Source organism: Saccopteryx leptura, chromosome 5 (assembly GCF_036850995.1).
Source record: "Saccopteryx leptura isolate mSacLep1 chromosome 5, mSacLep1_pri_phased_curated, whole genome shotgun sequence".
Taxonomy (NCBI): Eukaryota; Metazoa; Chordata; class Mammalia; order Chiroptera; family Emballonuridae; genus Saccopteryx; species Saccopteryx leptura.
Genome location: NC_089507.1, coordinates 126,712,300 through 126,734,045, shown reverse-complemented (window position 1 = coordinate 126,734,045; position 21,746 = coordinate 126,712,300). Strand labels below are relative to the sequence as shown.

Below are 21,746 nucleotides of genomic sequence, written 5' to 3'. Positions count from 1 at the left end.
TATGATGTTGGCTGTGGGTTTGTCATAGATAGCCTTTTATCATGTTGAGGTATGTTCCCTGTATTCCCACTTTGCTGAGAGTTTTTATCATAAGTGGGTGCTGGATTTTATCAAATGCTTTTTATGCATTTATTGATATTATCATGTGGTTTTTGTCTATCCTTTTGTTTATGTGATGAATCACATTGATTGATTTGCAAATATTGTACCAGCATTGCCTCCCCAAAATAAATCCCACTTGATCATGATGTATGATTTTTTTCATGTATTGCTGGATCTGGTTTGCTAATATTTTGTTGAGAATTTTAGCGTCTAAATTCATCAGGGCTGTTGGCCTATAGTTTTCTGTCTTTTTGTTGTCTTTGCCTGGCTTTGGAATCAGAATTATGCTCACCTTATAAGAGGAGCTTGCAAGTTTTCCCTCCTCTTTCTTGAATTTTTTGAAATAGCTTGAGAAGGATAGGAGTTAGTTCTTCTTTGAATGTTTGGTAGAATTCTCCTGTGAAGCCATCTGGCCTAGGGCTTTTGTTTGTTGGGAGTTTTTTGATAACTGTTTTGATCTCATTTGTTATAATCGGTCTATTTAGGTTTTTATAATCGGTCTATTTAGGTTTTCTGGTTCTTCCAGATTGATTTTTATAAGATTATATTTTTCAAGGAACTTGTCTATTTCACCTAGGTTGTCTAATTTGTTTGGCATATAGTTCTTCACAGTATTTTTTACAATCCTTTGAATTTCTGCTGTGTCTGTTGTTACTTCTCCACCCTCATTTCTAATTTTATATATTTGAGTCCTTTCTCTTTTTTTTTTGGTGAATCTGGCTAAGGGTTCATCGATCTTGTTTACTTTTTCAAAGAACCAGCTCTTGGTTTCATTGATCCTCTGTATTGTTTTTTTAGTCGCTATGTCATCTATTTTAGCTCTGATCTTTATTATTTCTTTCCTTCTACTTCCTCTGGCCTTTACTTTCTGTTCTTTTTCTAGTTCTTTTAATTGCAGATTAAGTTGTTTATTTGAGCTTTTTCTAGCTTCTTAAGGTATGCCTGTAATGCTATGAACTTCCCTCTCCAGTCTGCTTTTGCTCTGTCCCACAGATTTTGAGTTGTTGTGTGCGCATTTTCATTTGTTTCAAGGAAATTTTTTTATTTCTTTCTTGATCTCATTGTTGACCCATTCATTGTTTAAGAACATGCTGTTTAGTTTCCAAGTGTTTGAGTGTTTTTCAGTTTTTCTACTGTAGTTGATTTCTAGTTTCATGCCATTGTGGTCAGAGAAGATGCTTGATATGGTTTCAATCTTCTTAAATTTGTTGAGACTCATTTTATGCCCTAATACCAGGGTCCCGAAACTACAGCCTGCGGGCCGCATGTGGCCCCCTGGGGCCATTTATTCGGCCTCCGCTGCACTGCCAGAAGGGGTACCTCTTTCATTGGTGGTCAGTGAGAGGAGAATAGTTCCCATTGAAATACTGGTCTGTTTGTTGATTTAAATTTACTTGTTCTTGCCTGACCTGTGGTGGTGCAGTGGATAAAGCGTCAACCTGGAAATGCTGAGGTCGCCGGTTCGAAACCCTGGGCTTGCCTGGTCAAGGCACATATGGGAGTTGATGCTTCCAGCTCCTCCCCCCTTCTCTCTCTCTCTGTCTCTCTATCCTCTTCCTCTCTAAAAATGAATAAAAAAAAAAAAATTTATTTGTTCTTTATTTTAAATATTGTATTTGTTCCCATTTTGTTTTTTTACTTTAAAATACATGCAGTGTGCATAGGGATTTGTTCATAGTTTTTTTTCATAGTCCGGCCCTCCAATGGTCTGAGGGACAGTGAACTGGCCCCCTGTGTAAAAAGTTTGGGGGCCCCTGCCCTAATATGTGGTCTATGCTAGAGAATGTACCATGCGCACTTGAAAAGAATGTATATTCTGCTGCTTTAGGGTGAAAGGTTCTGAAGATATCTATTAAAACCAGTTGACCTAGTGCAGGAGTAGTCAACCTTTTTATACCTACTTCCCACTTTTGTATCTCTGTTAGTAGTAAAATTTTCTAACTGCCCACCAGTTCTACAGTAATGGTGATTTATAAAATAGGGAAGTAACTTTACTTTATAAAATTTATAAAGCAGAGTTACAGCAAGTTAAAGCATATAATAATAATTACTTACCAAGTACTTTATGTTGGATTTTCGCTAAGTTTGACAGAATAAATCTTTATAAAACAACTTACTATAGTTAAATCTATCTTTTTATTTATACTTTGGTTGCTTTGCTACCGCCCACCATGAAAGCTGTAACGCCCACTAGTGGGCAGTAGGGACCAGGTTGACTACCACTGATCAAGTATGTCCCTTAATTCTGCTGTTTCTTTGTTTATTTTTTTTTGAGTATCTATCCATTTGTGTTAGTGGGGTATTGAAATCCCCAACTATTATAGTATTGCTGTTGATCTCTTCCTTTATGTCCATCAAAATCTGCTTTATATATTTAGATGCTCCTATATTAGGTGCATAGATATTTATAATGATTATCTCTTCCTGTTGGATTGCTGCCTTTATCATTATGTAATGACCTTTTTTATCCCTTACTGTAGTCTTTGTTTTAAAGTCTATTTTGTCAGATATAAGTATTGCTACCCCAGCTTTTTTTTCTTTTGCATTTGCATGAAATATTTTTTCCATCCTTTTACTTTCAGTCTATGTGTATCTTTTGTTTTGAGGTGGGTGTCCTAGACAGCATATGCATGGGTCTTGTTTTCTTTCTTTCTTTCTTTCTTTCTTTCTTTCTTTCTTTCTTTCTTTCTTTCTTTCTTTATTCATTTTTTTGTATTTTTCTGAAGCTGGAAATGGGGAGAGACAGTCAGACAGACTCCCGCATGCACCCGACCTGGATCCACCCGACACGCCCACCAGGGGGCGATGCTCTGCCCCTCCGGGCGTTGCTCTGTTGCGACCAGAGCCACTCTAGCGCCTGGGGCAGAGGCCAAGGAGCCATCCCCAGCGCCCGGGCCATCTTTGCTCCAATGGAGCCTCTGCTGTGGGAGGGGAAGAGAGAGACAGAGAGGAAGGAGAGGGGGAGGGGTGGAGAAGCAGATGGGTGCTTCTCCTGTGTGCCCTGGCCGGGAATCGAACCCGGGACTTCTGCATGCCAGGCCGACGCTCTACCACTGAGCCAACCGGCCAGGCCGGGTCTTGTTTTCTTATCCATTCAGCTACCCTATGTCTTTTGTTTGGAGCATTTAATCCATTTACATTTAAGGTTATTATTAATATGTAGTTGCTTATTGCCATTTTTTCCTTTAAATCTATATTCCTCTTTTACTATATATACAGTGGTACTTTGAGATACGAACAGACCAATATACAATTTTTTATTTTTAAGATATGAGTTGCCACTTGGTCCGTATTTTTTTTCGAGATCCGAGCAACATTCCAAGATACAAGTTGTGATTTGGGAAGCTGCCGCTAGTTGGTGTACGGCATCAGCAGTTTTATATATGAGGTGACTGGCTTACGAGCTCAGTTACAGAACGAATTAAATTCGTATCTCAAGGTACGACTGTATATATATATATATATATATGGTCTACTGGAAAGTTCTGTTCGTTTCTATCACAACAAGTTTCGACACATAAGCACATGTTTATTTGGCGCATGTTTGCCTATTTTTATCACTTAATGTATACATACTGACGTAGCAAATTAACTAAAACAAAGTTGATTCACGTTAGTCTTATGTGTGAAGTGATAGTGTACCCATGGCTACTGATAAAGTTCATTTGTGCCACTGTAATTTTACAAATTTCAACAAGGAAGAAATGCTACAGAAGCATGTCTGTTGCATCCACCATATTCCCCAGACTTAGCACCCTCTGACTATCATTGTTTTTGTCCTTACAAAATTTTTTGAAGGGCAAAAATTCAAAAATGAAGAAGATATCAAACAAGCACTGGTTCAATTTTTCACATCAAAAGATGAAACATTTTTCAAAAATGGGATATATAAATTGCCCTCACGCTGGCAAGAAATCATTAATAATGGCAATTATATTATTTAATAAAGTTTATTGACGGTAAGAAAAGTTTGTATTTTGTTTTAGTCCAAAAACGGACAGAACTTTCCGGTAGACCATATATATATATATCCCCCCCCCCCTTCTTTTTTCTACCTACAGCAGGCCCCTTAACATTTCTTGCAGCATTTGGTTTGGTTGTTATGAATTCCTTGAGTTTTTTTTTTGCCTGGGAAGCTTTTTATTTCTTCTTCAGTTTTAAATGATAGTCTTGCTGGATAAAGTAGTCTGGGTCGTAGGTTCTTGTTCTGCATTACTTCGAATATTTCTTGCCATTACCTTCTGGCCTCAAGTGTTTCTGTTGAGAAGTCAGATGTCATCCTAATGGGTGTTCTTTTGTAGGAGATTGACTGTTTTTCTCTTACAGCTTTTAATAGTCTTTCTTTATCTCTTAGCTTTGGTATTTTGATTATGATATGTCTTGGTGTGGGTCTCTTTGGGTTCTTTTTTAATGGGGTTCTCTCTGCTTTTTGAACTTGTGTGACTCTTTCCTGCATCAATTTAGGGAAATTTTTATCTATAATTTCTTCAAAGATCTTCTCTTGTCCTTGTTCTTTCTCTTCTCCTTCAGGAACCCCTATTATAAAGATATTGTTTCTCTTCATGTTGTCACAGATCTTTCTTAGGGTTCCTTGGACTTTTTGATCCTGTTTTCTTTTTGCTTTTCTGCTTTCGTGTTTTCACTTATCTTGTTCTCTAAGTCGCTGATTCGATCCTCTGCTTCATCTAGCCTGCTTTTAATTCCTTCTAGTGTAGTCTTCATTTCTGATATTGTGTTTGTCATTTCTGTCTGGTTCTTCTTTATGATTTCCATGTCCTTTTTGATGCTTACAATTTCTTTATTTAGGTGTTCATTAAGTCCATCCATTGTAGCTTTGAGATCCTTAAGCATCCTAACAATCATTATTTTATACTCTGCATCTGGTAATTTGATTATTTCCGATTCATCCAGGACTTTTTCTGAGGACTTATTTTTTTAATTAATTAATTAATTTTACAGAGACAGAGAGAGAGTCAGAGTGAGGGATAGACAGGGACAGACAGACAGGAACGGAGAGATGAGAAGCATCAATCATTAGTTTTTGGTTGTGCATTGCGACACCTTAGTTCATTGATTGCTTTCTCATATGTGCCTTGACCATGGGCCTTCAGCAGACCAAGCAACCCCTTGCTTGAGCCAGCGACCCTGGGTCCAAGCTGGTGAATTTTTGCTCAAACCAGATGAGCCTGTGCTCAAACTGGCGACCTCGGGGTCTCAAACCTGGGTCTTCCGCATCCCAGTCCGATGCTCTATCCACTGCACCACCACCTGGTCAGGCTGAGGACTTATCTTGTTGAAGCATATGACTTAATGCTTCTCTGCCTCCCCATTATTCTCTGTATGACTTGTAGGCTTCTTCCAGTTGTGATCTCCTTACCTAGTAGAGCAGCTTAGAAGTCTTTCAGCATTGATTTTTCTTAATGCAGGATGATCTACATATTTTTTATTAAAATTTTGATTTTTTTGAATGGATACAGTTTCTTATAGAATTATTTTTGAAAAAAAGCCACTCTTTCCTTTTGTTAGAGTTAAAATCTGTTTTTGATTTTTTCCCTCTCTTTTGTATATTGGTGGACAGATGATGTTTCTATTGAAAGTTAATTTTAAATCTCTTAAGGGTCTTTTTGCTTGATAAAAAGAAATGCAGACTTATGTCTGTAAATTTTGTTGTGCTTTCTTGAGAACCATTGCGTATTTCTCGTTTTCATCTCTATTTTTAGTTACCTCCCTCATTGATATTGGTGTTTCTTTATAGCTTAGTACCATGAATTTAATAAACTGTGGCATGCTGTAAAAATTAAGTAACTGATGAAGAAACTCAAAGATTAGTATACAATTCCATTTTGAACAGCCAACTCTGAAGTATTTTTTGTATAGAATACATTATGGCATTAGCAAAGAATTGGGAAAAATACAGTTGTTTTGGCCACATACACACACTTTTTTTGTTGTTGTTGTTGTTAAGAGAGGTGGGGAGACAGTGAGACGGACACAGTCATGTGCCCAGACCAGGATCCACCCAGCAACAATGCCTGAGTCAACTGAGCTATTTTTAGCTCCTGAGGCTGTGAGACTTGGACCAACTGAGCTGTCCTCATTGTCGGGGGCTGATGCTGGAACCAATTAAGCCACTGGCTACAGGAGGGATAGAGGAAGAGAAGAGGGAAAGGGAAGGGGAAAGAAGCAGATAGCCACTTCTTTCTCTGTTTTTTTAAGATTTTATTCGCTGATTTTACTGGGGGGGGGCAGGAATGAGAAGTATCAGCTCATAGTTGCTTCAGTTTAGTTCATTAATTGCTTAACCAGGCAGGCCCAGGATTTCGAGCCAGCTTACTTCAGTGTTCCAGGTTGATACTCTAGCCACTGTGCCACCACAGGACAGGCTTTTTTGTTGTATTTCTTTAAAAACAGATGACATTGGGATTTTAATGGGGATTGAATCAAATCTAGCTATTACTTTGGGTAACATGGCCATTTTAACTATGTTGAGTCTTCCAGTCCACAAACATTGAATATTTTTTCATTTCATTGTGTGTTTTTCAGTCTCTTTTTTTAAAAGATTTTATTTATTGATATTGTAGAGAAAAGAGGCAGGGATCGAAAAGTATTACCTTTTTTTCTTTTTTTTGTCAGAGAGAGAGAGAGAGAGAGAGAGAGTGAGAGAGAGCCAGATAGGGACAGACAGACAGGAAGAGATGAGAAACATCAATTCTTCGTTGTGGCTCCTTAGTTGTTCATTGATTGATTTCTCATATGTGCCTTGACTAGAGGACTACAGCAGACTGAGTGTCCCCTTGCTCGAGCCAGCGACCTTGGGCTCAAGCTGGTGAACCTTGCTCAAACTAGATGAGCCTGCGCTGAAGCTGGTGACCTCGGGGTCTCAAACCTGGGTTCTCCACATCCCAGTCCGACACTCTATCCACTGCACCACCGCCTGGTCAGCTCCAGGTCGATACTTTACCACTGGGCCACCACAGGCCAGGCTTCAATTTCTTTTAATAATACTTTCTAGTCTTTAATATGTAGGTCCTTTAAATCCTTTGATAAGTTTATTTTTAGGTATTTTATTTTATTTTATTTTGTTGCAATTGTAAAAGGAATTATTTATTTTTTTATTTATTTTCTGATGCTTAATTGTTGGCATTTAGGAAGGCAGTTGACTTTTGTTTATTAACTTTGTATCCTTGGATTTTACTGTATTTGTTTATTGTTTTAATAGTTTTTTGTTGGAGTCTCAGGTTATCTGTGTACAGAATCATGTCATTTGCAAAAAGTGATTCCTCCTTCTTTCCTAATGTGGATGGTTTTTATTTATTTCTTTAGCCTGATTGCTCTGGCTAGGACTTCCAGAACTGTGTTCAGTAAGAGTAGTGAAAGTGGGCATCCTTGTCTTGTTTCTGATTTTAGAGGAAAAGCTTTCAGTTTTTCACATTTTAGAATGATATTGGTTGATGGTTTGTCCTACATGGCCTTTATTTTGTTGGAGTGCTTTTCTTCTTTACCCATTTTATTGAGTGTTTTAATCATTAATGGATGTTCGTCTTAGAGAATACTATTTCTGCATATATTGATAAGATCACGTGATTTTTGTTCTTTGTTTTATTAATGTGGTGTATTACATTGATTAATTTGCATATGTTGAACCATTCTTCTGTTCCTGGAATAAATCTCACTTGATCGTGATGTATTATTATTAGTAGTGTTATTTAATTACTTTTTTTAAGTGAGAGGAGGGCAGACAGAGAAACAAACTCTCGCATGGGAGTCTGAGTGGGATCACCAGGCAACCCCTGTCTGGGGCTGTTTGTTGAAATCAACCAAGCTATTTTTAGTGCCTGAGGCCGAGGCTCTGACCAATCGAACTATCCTCAGCACCTCAGCCAACACTTGAACCGATCAAGCCACTGGCTGCGGGAGGGGAAGAAGGAAATAAGGGGAGGAGAGAAGTAGATGATCTCTTCTTCTGTGTGCCCTGACTAGGGATTGAACCTGGGATATCCATATGCCAGGCCGATGCTTCATCCACTGAGCCCAGCTGGCTAGGGCCATTTTATTTATTTATTTATTTATTTATTTATTTATTTATTTATTTATTTATTTTTACAGCACAAGCTTTATAAAGAACAGGAGAACACATTTTTCCACATTGTACTCAGTCCAGCAGAGCCCAGTCTGTGGGGCTGTTCTTAATCCTCAGTGAAGGCTTCAGGCTTTGCCACTTAGTACATTCTCTGCAGCTCTGGTTACCTGATCAGCACTGAAGTTGTTCAAAGAGACATTCTTCTCTTGGCCAAATGCATAGCAAGCCCAGAGCTTGGGCTGCACATCTGAGCATTCGCGGACTAGGATGGGCAGGTTGGGGTTTGCCTTCTTGAGCTCCACATAGCGTTTCTCAATGAAGTCCCTGATGCCCTGGCTTCCAGGTGAACTCTGGCATAAGTGGATGCGAATCTCTCGTAGACCCAGTTTGGCCCTAATCCCACGAGCTGCCGCGGCTGCCGCCATCGCCTCTAGAACCCCCATATTATTTTTTAAAATGATTTGTTGTATTCTATTTGCTAGTATTTTGTTTTGGATTTTTGTATCTATTCCTTACAGATACTGGTCTGTAGTTTTCCTTTTTTTATGTGATGTTCTTGCCAGGTTTTGGAATCAAGGTTATGTTGGCCTCATAAAATGTATTAGGAATAGGAAGTATTGCCTCTTCAAGTGTTTTGGAAGACTTAGAGGGGTATATGTACCAAATCTTCTTTGAATGTTTGATAGAATTCACTAGTAAGGCCATCTGGATAGTTGTTTCTATTTCCTCAATTTGTTGGTCTGTTTATGTTTTCTATGTCCTCATGATTCAGTCTAGGAAGATTGTCATGATTCAGTCTAGGGACTTACACATTTCTTCTGAGTTGCTGAATTTGTTGGCATACAGTCTTTTCATAGTATTCTTCAATGATCCTTTGTATATCTATGAAGTCTGTGGTAACTTCTCTTTCATTTCTAATTTTGTTTATATGAGTCATTTCTCATTTTTCCTTAGTGAGTCTAGCCAGGGGTTTGTCAATTTTATTAATCTTTTTAAAGAACCAGCTCTTTGTTGTATTAATTTTTATAGTTTTTTTTCTCTATTTCATTTAGTTTTGCTCTAATTTTTATTTTTTCTTCTTCTGACTTTGGGTTGCCTTTGTTCTTCTTTCTACTGTAGTTCTTTCAGATGTGATGTTAGGTTACTTGGGATCTCCTTGTTTCTTGATATAATCTTGTAATGATATACATTTTATTACTGCTTTTACTGCATCTCAGAAGTTTTGATATGTTGTGTTGTCATTCTCATTTGTGTATACCCTTTGATCTTTGCTTTTATTTCTTCTTTGACCTAGTCATTTTTTAGAGGTACCGTATATTGCTTAGTTTCCACATTTTTGTGTGTTTCTTTACTTCATTTTTGCAGTTGAATTCTAATTTCAAAGCTTTATGGTCAGAGAATATGCTTGGTGCAATTTAAATCTTCCTGAATTTCTTGAGGTTAGTTTTGTGCCTCAACATATGGTCTGTCCTTGAGAATGTTCCATGTGTGCTGGAGAAAAACGTGTATGATCTGATGTTCTGGTACGTAATGTTCTATAGATGTCAATTATACGGGGTCTTCGGGTACGACAGTCTCAATACACAATGTTTCGAGTTTAAGACACCCACTCCCATATAAACCTAAAAAAAATTGATATGTGGTTCACCTATGCTGTTAGTGTACTTAAGTACTACATGGGCCAACTAGTTTGGTTGTGCATGGGAGAAGAATACGCAGTAACGCTGTATATGAGTATGGGAGTTGGCATCACCCAGTATGCTTACTTATGCCATTTTGGCTTAGTGTTGTTTATATGTTCTAGATTATGATTTTTCCACTGTTTTAGGATAGGGTAGTGACTTAGGCTAGGGTGTGTTTTGACTTACACTAAAATTCGGATTGCCCTGGCTGGTTGGCTCAGCGGTAGAGCATCGGCCTGGCGTGTGGGGGACCCGGGTTCGATTCCCGGCCAGGGCACATAGGAGAGGCGCCCATCTGCTTCTCCACCCCCCCTCCTTCCTCTCTGTCTCTCTCTTCCCCTCCCGCAGCAGAGGCTCCATTGGAGCAAAGATGGCCCGGGCGCTGGGGATGGCTCCTTGGCCGCTGCCCCAAGCGCTAGAGTGGCTCTGGTTGTGGCAGAGCGACGCCCTGGAGGGGCAGAGCATCACCCCCTGGTGGGCAGAGTGTCGCCCCTGGTGGGCGTGCCGGGTGGATCCCGGTCGGGCGCATGCGGGAGTCTGTCAGACTGTCTCTCCCTGTTTCCAGCTTCAAGGAAAAAAAAAATACAAAAAAAAAAAAAATTCGGGTTATGTCACTGTCGTAGGAATGGAACTGTGTTGTAACCACAGGACCCCCTATATGCCTATTTGGTCTACTGTGCTGTTTAAGGCTGATATTTCTCTCTTTTTCTTTTTTTTTAGTTGAGAGGAAGGGAGACAGTGAGGCAGACTGCCTCATACACCCCAACCAGGATCTACCCAGCAGCCCCTTCAGGGGGGCTGATGCTCAAGTACTGAGCTTTTTTTTTAGCTCCTGAGGCAGATGTGCTTGGACCATCTGAGCCATTCTCAGTGCCTGGGGCCATGTTCAAAGGAATTGAGCCACTGGCTGCAGGAGAGAAGGGGGAGACAGAGAGAGAGAGAATCTGATGGTCGCTTCTCCTCTGTGCCCTGACTGGGAATTGAACCTGGGGCATCCATAAGCCAGGCCAGTGCTCTATACCCTGAGCCACCAAGAAGGGCTGATATTTCTTTATTGACTCTCTTTGGAAGATCTATCTAGAGCTGTTCATGGAGTATTGAGTTCCCCAACTATGGAATGTTTTTGTCTCTTTCTCCTACTAGTTCTGTTAGTAGTTGTTTTACATATTTTAGTGCTCCCTGATTTGCTGCATATATATTAAGAAGTGTTATATTTTTGCAGTGTAGTTTTCCCTTTATTCATTATGAAACGTTCATCTTTGTCTTTTGTTACCTTTGTTATCTTCAAATCAGTATTGTCGGACATAAATATGGCTACATGGGGCTTTTCTTTGGATATTACTTGCTTGGAGAATCTTTTTCAGCCCTTTCACTTTGAGTCTACTTATAGCTTAGATGTATCTCTTGAAGGCAGCCAATGGTTGTGTTTTGTTTTTTGATCCATTCTGCTACTTTGTGCCTCTTTATTGGTGAATTCAGGCCATTTATATTTAGGATAATTATTGATGCATAAGGATTTTCTATAGCCATTTTATCTTTTGTTTCCTGGTAGTTTTGCATCCTTGTTGGTTCTTTTCCTTTGTGTTTGTTAGTTTGTTAGTTTGTTGTTTTTATTTTTTTTATTTTATTTTTTTTTCATTTTTCTGAAGCTGGAAACGGGGAGGCAGTCAGACTGACTACTGCATGCGCCCAACCGGGATCCACCCGGCATGCCCACCAGGGGGCGATGCTCTGCCCCTCTGGGGCGTCGCTCTGTTGCATCCAGAGCCATTCTAGTGCCTGAGGCAGAGGCCACAGAGCCATCCTCAGCGCCCGGGCCATCTTTGCCCCAATGGAGCCTTGGCTGTGGGAGGGGAAGAGAGAGACAGAGAGGAAGGAGAGGGGGAGGGATGGAGAAGCAGATGGGCGCTTCTCCTGTATGCCCTGGCCGGGAATCGAACCCAGGACTCCTGCACGCCAGGCCGACGCTCTACTGCTGAGCCAACCGGCCAGGGCCAGTTTGTTGTTTTCAACTTTTTTTTTCTTCCTCCCTCACTGCCTTCTCCTCCCCACTCAGTTTGTTGATATATATATATTTTGGTATTTCATGCTTCTTTCCTCTGTTTTCTCTTTTTTAAAGGTATGTATTTCCATTTTAGTATTTTTTTAAATTTTATTTATTCATTTTAGAAAGGAGAGAGAGAAAGGGAGAGAGAGAGACAGAGAGGGAGAGAGAGAAGGTGGGGAGGAGCTGGAAGCATCAACTCCCATATGTACCTTGACCAGGCAAGCCCAGGGTTTCGAACCGGCAACCTCAGCATTTCCAGGTTGACGCTTTATCCACTGTGCCACCACAGGTCAGGCCATTTTAGTTTTTTTGTGAATGATTACCCTTAGACTATTGGAAAAAAAAGTTTCATATATACAATAGTCATTTGTCTTGTGAATGCATCTGTCCACCATCTTCTTTTGCTAATTCAGACCTTTATCCCCTCACTTTTATGTTTTTGTTGTCACAATATATCCCTGTTGATATCATACACTTGTTGGAGCTTTTACTTGTAGGTTTGTTACATGTTCCTTATTTCTGGTGGCATGACCCCCTTGAGTATTTCCTGCAGTGGGGGTTTTTTGGTGATAAATTCCCTCAGCTTCAGTATATCTATACAAGTTTTTATTTCTCCTTTATATTTAGGGATAACTTTGACGGATATTTTATTCTTGACTGATAATTCCTCTCTTTCAGTACTTTGAATGTTTGGGTACACTCTCTCTGGCTTGTAGAGTTTCTGCTTAGAAGTTTGATGATAACCTGATGGGCTTCCCTTTATATGTTACTTTCTTCTTTTCCCTGGCTGCCTTGAGGATTCTTTCTTTGTCATTAATTTCTGACAATTTTATTAATATGTACCTTGGAAAAGGACTCTTTGGGTTGAGGTTTAGGTATTCTGTTGGCTTCTTGGATTTGATTTGAGAAGCTCTTATCGATTTGAGAAGTTCTCATTGATTATTTGTTTGAATAGGCTTTCTGTTCCCTTTTCTTTTTCTTCTTTTGGTATACCCATTATTCTTATATTGTTCTCTCTGATGGAGTTGGATAATTCTTGTAGAGTTCTCTCATTTTTTAAAATTTCTTGAGTCTCTCTCTTCCCTCTGCATCATCTCTAATTGCCTGTCTTTGATGTCATTGATTCTATCCTCTACCTGGCCAGTTCTATTAGTTATACTTAATTATTGTATATCAACTATACATTTTTCAGTTTGTATATTGCATTCTTCATATCCAGAATTTCTATGTGGTTGTTTTTTAAAGTTTTCAGTCTCTCTCTTGTGAAGTATTTGTTTTGTTCATTAATTTGTTTTCTGAGTGCATTAAATTGCCTATCAATGTTTCTCACATCTCATTGAGTATTTTCAGAACTTCATTTAGTAGTCTCTGTGGTTTATAATCCCAGCTTCCATGTGATTGAGATTGCTTTCTGGAGATTTTACATTTTCTTTCTGAACTGTTTCTTTTTTAGTTATCCTTTGCCTAGCAGGCATTTGTAGTTGGCTTTTTTTTTTTTTTTTTTTTTTTTTAGAGAGAGAGAGAGAAGGACAGACAGGAATAGGGAAAGATGAGAATCATCAACTAATAGTTGCTTCACTTTAGTTGCTCATTGATTGCTTGTCATATATGCTTTGACTGGGGAAGCCGAGGTCTTTAAACTGGCGACCTCAGCATTCTAGGTCAGTGCTTTATCCACTGTGCCACCACAGTTCAGGCTCACAGAGCTGTCTTTAAGACCTCTACTGAACCACAGTGGGTATGGGCCAAGGGAGAGTAAAAATGCCAAAAGCCTTTCTACCATTTGTAACTTGCTTTTTTCTTTATTTAGCATTTATTTGGGTGCTGCAAATGTTCTACTCTATTTTTTACAGTTCTGACAGAATTGGTTTTGACAGTTCCTGCTTGATTTTTAAAAAAATATATTTCTTTGATGAAATGTGCCCTTGGAGCTGCCTACTCCACTATTTTTGCTGACCAAATTTTGGATATTTTGCATTCCTAAAAATCCTGAGTTTTGTCCTGAAATATGTAGTTATAGTCCTTGGAAATAGTTTGATCCCTTAAAAGTTCTGCTTTTATGATTTATTAGGTGGTTCCAGAGCAGTGCTAGGTCTAGGGGTAATTGTTCCCAACTACTGAGTATTCTACGTAATGTTCTAAGAGTTAACAGATTTTTCTAGTTTGACTAGAGGAAATCAGCACTGTTCTTGGCCTTTTGTGCCTGCTGAATACTTTTGGATGATTCTTCTCTTAAGCCATGTAATTTCTTCACTCACATGTTCTCTTCTTAATATTTAACTGGTTTTCTGTGATTGTGTTTCTTTCTATAGTGCTCTCTCTGTGAAGAGCTTTCCCTTCTGGTATTTTGTCTTACCAAATTTAGCTGCCTTGGTCTCACCAAATCTCCTAAGCTTTAGGTGTGTCTTGGGTTTGGCTTCAGTTTCTTATCCTGTGCCTTGGCTTGGAAGAACTCTCAAGACCTTGAGATGGGGAAACCGAGAGCTCACATTTTTTTCTTAAGTATTTGGGATGGTTGTCATTTATTACCTAATATCCAACATCTTTAAAAACCATTGTCTCAAGTATTTTATCCATTGTATTTCTGCATTAGAAAGTTTGCATGTTTTATACAGTAGGCTATGTTTGGTATTTGTTATTCCATCTTTATTCTATCTTCAGCAGAAGTCTCCTGTTATTCTACTTGATTATTTCCCTTATTTTTTTAATTTTTAAATTTTTTAAAATTTTTATTTATTTATTTTATTTCCCTTATTTTATTGTTCCTCTGTTCCCTCATTTTTTTCCTTCTTTGTGATTATATAAGTATTTTTTTAGCATTGATTTTAATCAGTTTAGTAATTCAGTTAATTAGTATTATATTTAAATTTAATTGTGTTAAATCATCCTTTTGGCTATATTTTTCTTTTTTGTTGAAATCATTTTCTATTTTACAATTACAGTGGACATTCAATATTATATTAGTTTCAGATATAGACCCCACTGAATAAACATTATATAACCCACTAAGTGATCATCCTGTTAACTATTATATATAACTTATACCATACTTAGTTATTAGAATATTATTGACTATATTCCCTAGGCTGTACTTTACATCCCCATGACTGTTCTGTAACTACCAATTTGTACTTCTTAATCCCTTCACCTTTGTACCTGTCTTCTTACACCCCTCCCCCAATTCTGGCAACCATCAAAATGTTCTCTGTATCTATGAGTCTGCTAGTTCATTTATTTCGTTTTCTAGATTCAGTTGTTCATAGGTATGTATTTATTGCCATTTTATTGTTCATGTTATTTTAAACTTTTACTGATTTTTAGAGTGGAAGGGGAGAAAAGAGAGAGAGAGAGAGAGAGAGAGAGAGAGAGAGAGAGGCATTGACTTGTTCCACTTATTTTATGCATCCATTGGTTGATTCTTGTATGTACGCTGACTGGGGATCAAATCCACAACCATGGCATATTGGGAAAATGCTGTAATCATCTGAGCTACCCAGCCAGGGCTTATTGTTCATATTTTTTATCTTTTTTCCCCCTTCTTCCTCTTTCTCCTCCTCCTCCTCCCTCCTCCCCCCTCCCTCTTTCCCCCACCCTCCTTCCCCCACCCTCCTTTCTCCTCCTCCCTCTTCCTTCCCCTCCTCTCTCCTCCCTCCTCCTCCCACCTTGTCCCTCCTCCTCCACATCTTCCTGCCTCCTCCCTCCTCCCTCGTTTTCCTCTTCTCTTCCTTTTCCTCCCTCCTCCTCCCTCCTCCTCCCTCCTCCTCCCTTCTCCTCCCTCCTCCTCCTTCCTCCTCCTTCCTCCTCTTCCCTCCTTTTCCTTTCTCCATCCTCTCTTCCCTCCTTCCTCCTTCTCCCTCATTTTCCTTTTCTCTTCCTCCTCCTCCTTCCCCTCACCCTCCTCTTTCCTTCTCTTCCTCAAACTCCTCTTCTTCCTCCTTCCTCTGTTTTCTTCTCTCTCCTCCTCCTTCCTTCTCTCACCTCTTCCTTCCTCCTCCTTTTCCTCCTCCTCCCTCTTTTTTCTTCCTCCTCTTCCTCCTCCCTCCCCTCTTCTTCTCCTCCTCTCCCCTTCTTAACAATTCATGCAGTAATGGTTTAATGATGATGAACTCCTTCAGCTTTTTCTTGTCTGGGAAGCTCTTTTATCTGTCCTTCAATTCTAAATGATAGCTTTGTTGGGTAGAGTAATCTTGGTTGTAGTCCCTTGCTTTTTATCACTCTGAATATTTTTTGCCAGTCCCTTCTGACCTGCAAAGTTTCTGTTGAGAAAGCAGCTGACAGTCTTATGGGAGCTCCCTTGTAGGTAACTAACTGCTTTTCCCTTGCTGCTTTTAAGATTCTCCCTGTCTAGGCCCTGGCTAGTTTGCTCAGTGGATAGAGTGTTGGCCTGGTGTGTGGAAGTCTTAGATTTGATTTCTGGTCAGGGCACACACGAGAAGCGACCATCTGCTTCTCTTCCCCTCTCTCTACCCCTTCACTCTGACCCTCTTGCAGCCAGTAGCTCAGTTGGTTTGAATGTCAGCCTGAGCACTGAGGATAGCTTGGTTGGTCCAAGCATTGGCCTCAGGTGCTGAGGATAGCTTGGTTGATTCAAGCATTGGCCCCAAATGGGGGCTGCCAGGTGGATCCTGGTTGGGGCAACATGGTAGAGTCTGTCTCACTATCTCCCCTCTCTCACTTAAAAAAAAGAAAAGAAAAGAAAGATTATCCCTGTCTTTAAATCTTTGGCATTTTAATTATGAAGTGTCTTGCTGTGGGCCTCTTTGGGTTCATCTTGTTTGGGACTTTCTGTGCTTCCTGAACTTGTATGTTCATTTCTTTCACCTGGTTATGGAAGTTTTCTGTCATTTAAAAAAAACTTTTTATAATTGATTAGATTTTAGAAAGAGGAAGGGACAGAGAGACAGAAACAGATAGAAGCATTGATCTGTTTCTGTATGTGCCCCGATTGGTGATTGAACCCACAATCTTCAATTTTTTTTTAAGTGAGAGGAAGGGAGATAGTGAGAAAGACTCCCACATATGCTACAGCAGAGATCCTCCTGGCAACCCCTGTCTGGGGCCAATGCTTGAATCAACTGAGCTACTTTTAGCTCCTGAGGTTGACTCTCGGACCAACCGAGCCACAGGCTGCAAGAGGGTAAGAGGGAGAGAAGTGGAGAGGGCAGTGAAGAGAAGCAGATGATCTCTTCTTTTGTATGCTTTGATTGGGAATCAAACCTGGGATGTCCATACGCTAGACTGACGCTCTAGCCATTGAGCAAACCAGCCAGGGTCAACTTTCACATTTTGAGATGATGTTCTAACCAACTGAGCTGTCTGGCCAGGTCAAGTTTTCTGTCATTTTTTTCAAATAGGTTTTCAATTTCTTGCTCTCTTTTTCTTCTAGCACCCTCATGATATGAATGTGATACATTTGAAGTTGTCCCAGAGGCTCCTTACAATATCCTCATTTTTGGGTTTTTTTTTTTTGCTGTTCTTATTAGGTATTTTTCATTTTCTTATATTCCAGATCCCCATACTGATTCTCGGTTTCATCTATTCTATTGTTGATTCCCTATAAATTATTCTTCATTTCAGTTAGTGTATTCTTCATTTCTTACTGGTTCTTTTTTATGGTTTCTATGTCCTTCTTTATATTGTTGAAGTTGTCTCTTAAGTTTGTTTACTCTTCACCTAAGTTCATTGAACAGCCTTATAACTGGTGTTTTGAACTCTGCATCTAGTAGATTATTTGTCTCCATTTTGTTTAGTTCTTTTTCTGGAGTTTTTTTCTGTTCTTTTATTTGGGACATTTTTCTTCATCTCGTCCTTTTGGCAGCCTCCCTGTATTTGTATCTATGTATTAGGTAGATGTACTATATCTCCCAGGCTTGGTAGAGTGGACTAATGTAGTAGGTATCCTGTAGGGTTCAGTGGCACAGCCTCCCCCTTAACCTGAGCTGTGCATTTCAGGTGCACCTCTGTGTGGCCTCTGCACTGTCCTATTGTAGTTGAGCCTTTATTGCTGTTGGCATGTCAGTGGGAGGGATTTAGCCCAAAACAGTTGGCTGCAAGGGCTGGCTGGTACCACAGTGGAGGATCAACTGTTTAGAGGCCCATCCCATGGGGCAGGACTTACTTCAGCAGGACTCTAGTCCCCCTGAGTCTGCCCCTTGTGTGTGTGCTTGTGGAGGTGGTTGGATGGTGTTGTGATGTAATCTGAAGCTGTCCACAGGGTGCTCTGGCTCTGGGGTCTTCCAAGAGGTGCAGGCCAAGGTCAGCCACTGCCTATGTTCTGCTTGGGTCTACCTGGCATGAGCTACAAAGCAGTCTGCAGATAGCTGTTACTTGTGCTGGGCTTGGAGGTTTCCAGTGGAGTCCAAGCTTTGAACCAAGGGTGGCTGCTGCTAGTGCTAGGGCTGCAGTCAGAGGTACAGGAGCATGCCAAGGCCAGATGCTATGTGTTTTGAAAGTTTAGGAAAGTATGAAGCCTGAGCCAAGACAGGCCATTCATAAGGAAAAGCCACTGGAAAGGTTGATTATATTTTTCTGTATGTGGGAATTTTAATATTTTTTTATATAGTGGTTTATTCAGGGATTATAATTCTTAACTAAAAAAATCAGTCTACTGTGTGTACCACCTTTGATTAAACGGAGAAACCTTAAAACCATGTAGATGTCATTTACCCACTCTTTCTCTAGTTTTTTTTAAAATGTATTAAACTTACATACATTGAAAACTTGACCAGACAACATTTAAGCTTTGATGTAAGCAGTCTTATGTATTTCAAGTGAAAGAAAGTATAGTTGTTTTATCCAGTGTAAGTATTTAAAAAGGCGAAAGATTTATACGATCTGAAGAGAAACCAGAGCTCAGTGTAAGTATTTATGTGTTTATCATGCTTTATTTTTTTCTTCATCTTGGAGTTTCCTCTTGGCTCATTTTTCTTGTTGCCTGAGGGCAATTGTTTGGTTTTCCCTTTAATGGAAATTTGATTAAAGATATTTTTGTGGATCTGGCCGGTTGCTTTGTGGATAGAACATTGGCCTGGTGTATGGACATCCTGGGTTCGATTCCTGGTCAGGGCACACAGGAGAAGTGACCATCTTCTTCTTTTCCACGTCTCCTGCAGCCAGTGGCTCAATTGGTTTGAGTGTTGGCCCGGATGCTGAGGATAGCTTGGTTGATTTGAGTGTTGGCCCCAGACGGGGGTCGCCGGGTGGGTCCTGGTCGAGGGGCATGTGGGAGTCTGTCTCACTTTCTCCCCTTCCCTCACTTAAAAAAAAAGATACTTATGTTCTTTATCAAGTTGTTCTTTTGATGACAATTTACATTTGGTTGTTTTCTCTCTTATTTACAGTGGATTTGTTATGATTCTTCAGTTTATAAATTGTCATCTTCTGTTTGGAAAGTTTTTAGGTTGTTTTTTATGTATTATCAAATGTTGCTTTTGTGACATTTTCTTTCTCATATTTCTCTGTGATACATGTTGAGTTTGCTTCTTATGGTGTTCATGTCTTCTGTGCTTTTGTATTTTTTATACTTCTGCGTCTTGTGCTAACATTCTGGATATTTTTTATGACCTATTTTGTTATTGCCCTCTAATTCAGTTTTCATATTTAAACTATTGCTGATTTTACTCACTTGAGATAAAAAAAATTTTGTTTTTACTTCCAGAAGTTGTTTTTTGGGTTTATTACTGTAGTTTTCAGTTCTTTGAATACATTTTCAATTTTGTACTGTATATATTTGAACGTAATAAGCATACTTGTTTTGGTGCCTATGTCTGAAGCTCCAAAATACAGATCTGTGTTTTCTTTTAGAAGTAGAACATTTGATAAACTGAAGAAATGTTTAAAAATCAGTGGAAAAACATTAATGAAAAAAATTATAAAACTGTATTACAATAAGATGACAATTTTTCTTTGAATAGATATAGACCAAAAGATTATACCCAAAATGTTAACAGGATGGTAGGCTTACTCTTGCTTATTTTCATATACTTCTTATATAATTGAATAAAATTAGTGAATATTTTTATAAAAACCAGGAGTCTGTTATTATACTGAATAAGATGGTAGAAAATATCTGATCTTTTTTGCTAAAAGCACGAACAAACTTATCACTCAGCAAAAGATGACTGACATGCTGACCAGGTTTTAGAACCCCATGTGCCAATTTCTGTGTCTCATTCAGGGGTCAGCTTGAGTTCCACCTGTTTCACAAAATTTCCTGAAGCCTATACCAGTCTTTTTCTCCTTTATAATTCCAGAATGTTGGCAGTGATTAAGAAAACCTTATCATTTATTGCTCAAGCAGTGTTTTAATATTTTTTTGCTGTGTTAAAGTTTTGTCTTGTCTGACCAGGCAGTGGTCAGTGGATAGAATGTTGGCATGTGATGATGCTGAGGACCCAGGTTCAAAATGTCAAGGTCGCTGGCTTGAGCGTGGGCTCACGAGCTTGAACATGGGGTTGCTGGCTTGAGCATGGGATCATAGGCATGACCCCATGGTCACTGGCTGCTGACTTGAGCCAAAGATCACTGGCTTGAGCAAGGGGGGTCCCTGGCCTCAGCTGTAGCCCCCCGGCCAAGGCACACATGAGAAACAATGAACAACTAAAGTGCCGTAACTATGAGTTGATTCTTCTCATATCTCTTCCTTCCTGTCTATTTGTCTGTCTCTCTCTCTCTAAAAGATATCCCAACAAAACCGCTCTGCCTCAAAGAGGATGTAAGCCCCTCCAGGGGAGTGACCCTACACCTAACCACCTAGACCCTGGGCCTTCAGCACAGTGCTCTGCACACATTAGGTACTTTGTAAGCAGACATTACACTTAACTGAGTTAAACCCCAGAAGACTGGTCAACTAGAACTTTGAACCTATACAAAATATATATTATTACAATAGTTCCAGTCAGGCATTTTATATATTCCTTTAACTGACATTAATTCTAGTCTTAACAGTTGGTGGCTGGTTTCAGGGTATGGAAGTAAAGCTTTCCAGTTAATTGCAGGCAGGCAAGAGGTAGCACTGAATTACAACCTCTTGATTTTTGAGTTTCATGGCAAGCACCAACTTGCCTGTGGTTAATGAGAGAGACTCCTTGATAATTTTCTTTGGAGAAGAATGCTGAGAACCAGGAGTCCCATGAGGTAGGCATTCTCCTGTCTGGTCACCTAAGGTCTTGGCTACATCCAAGTCTGCTGCATTTATCCAGTGCTCTTCTCTGTGTTTACAAGAGACCAGTAGGCACTGCTTAGGGCAGAGAAAACAGAACCTCTCTGTTTGAGGCCGCAGGTGTTAATCTTTAGAGCAGCTTCTAAGACAACTGCAGAGGCCCCATGATGGCCAGCTATCAGGACCTGCCCAACTGTAGGCACAACCACTAAGGGATTCTTGTCCAGTTTAATTTTCTAAAGCAGCTGGTAAGTGGGCTCAAGGGAGTCTCTTATGGGAGAATTAATAGCAGCTCTAACCATCTCCACCAGAATTTGGAGAATCTTGGATTCCTGAGTCAGTCTAGATGCAAAGGCTGCCAGGGTATCAGCATGACCTCTGAGGTACTAGAAGGCAATACCCTGTCAAGAAGCATGCTTAGAAGGGACCAGAGGGAAAGCAGACAGATGGAAAGGGGTGATAGGATGGGATCAGAGAGGGAAAGAGATTGATGAAATTATATACACATAACACAGCATTATAGAGAGCAGAAAAGCAAATCCTGGAGGGAAGCGTCCTGGGTGTTGGGGAGAGGGGGGCAGGGGGATGTTGAGGGGAACACGGGGGAAGGGGATGCATTCAGGGGGACACTAGAATCTATGTAAACACAATAAATTTTTAAAAAAGTATGTTTAG

The 21,746-nt window shown here is 39.7% G+C and overlaps 1 protein-coding gene and 1 pseudogene across 9 annotated transcripts in view; one reads left to right on the top strand and one right to left on the bottom strand.

The window, feature by feature from the left end:
* The window catches only part of MLLT10 (MLLT10 histone lysine methyltransferase DOT1L cofactor), a 289,716-nt gene that overhangs the window by 74,872 nt on the left and 193,098 nt on the right, over positions 1–21,746 (top strand). The gene's annotated exons all lie outside the window — the stretch shown is intronic.
* On the bottom strand, positions 8,202–8,615 carry LOC136405677 (NADH dehydrogenase [ubiquinone] 1 alpha subcomplex subunit 2 pseudogene; annotated as a pseudogene).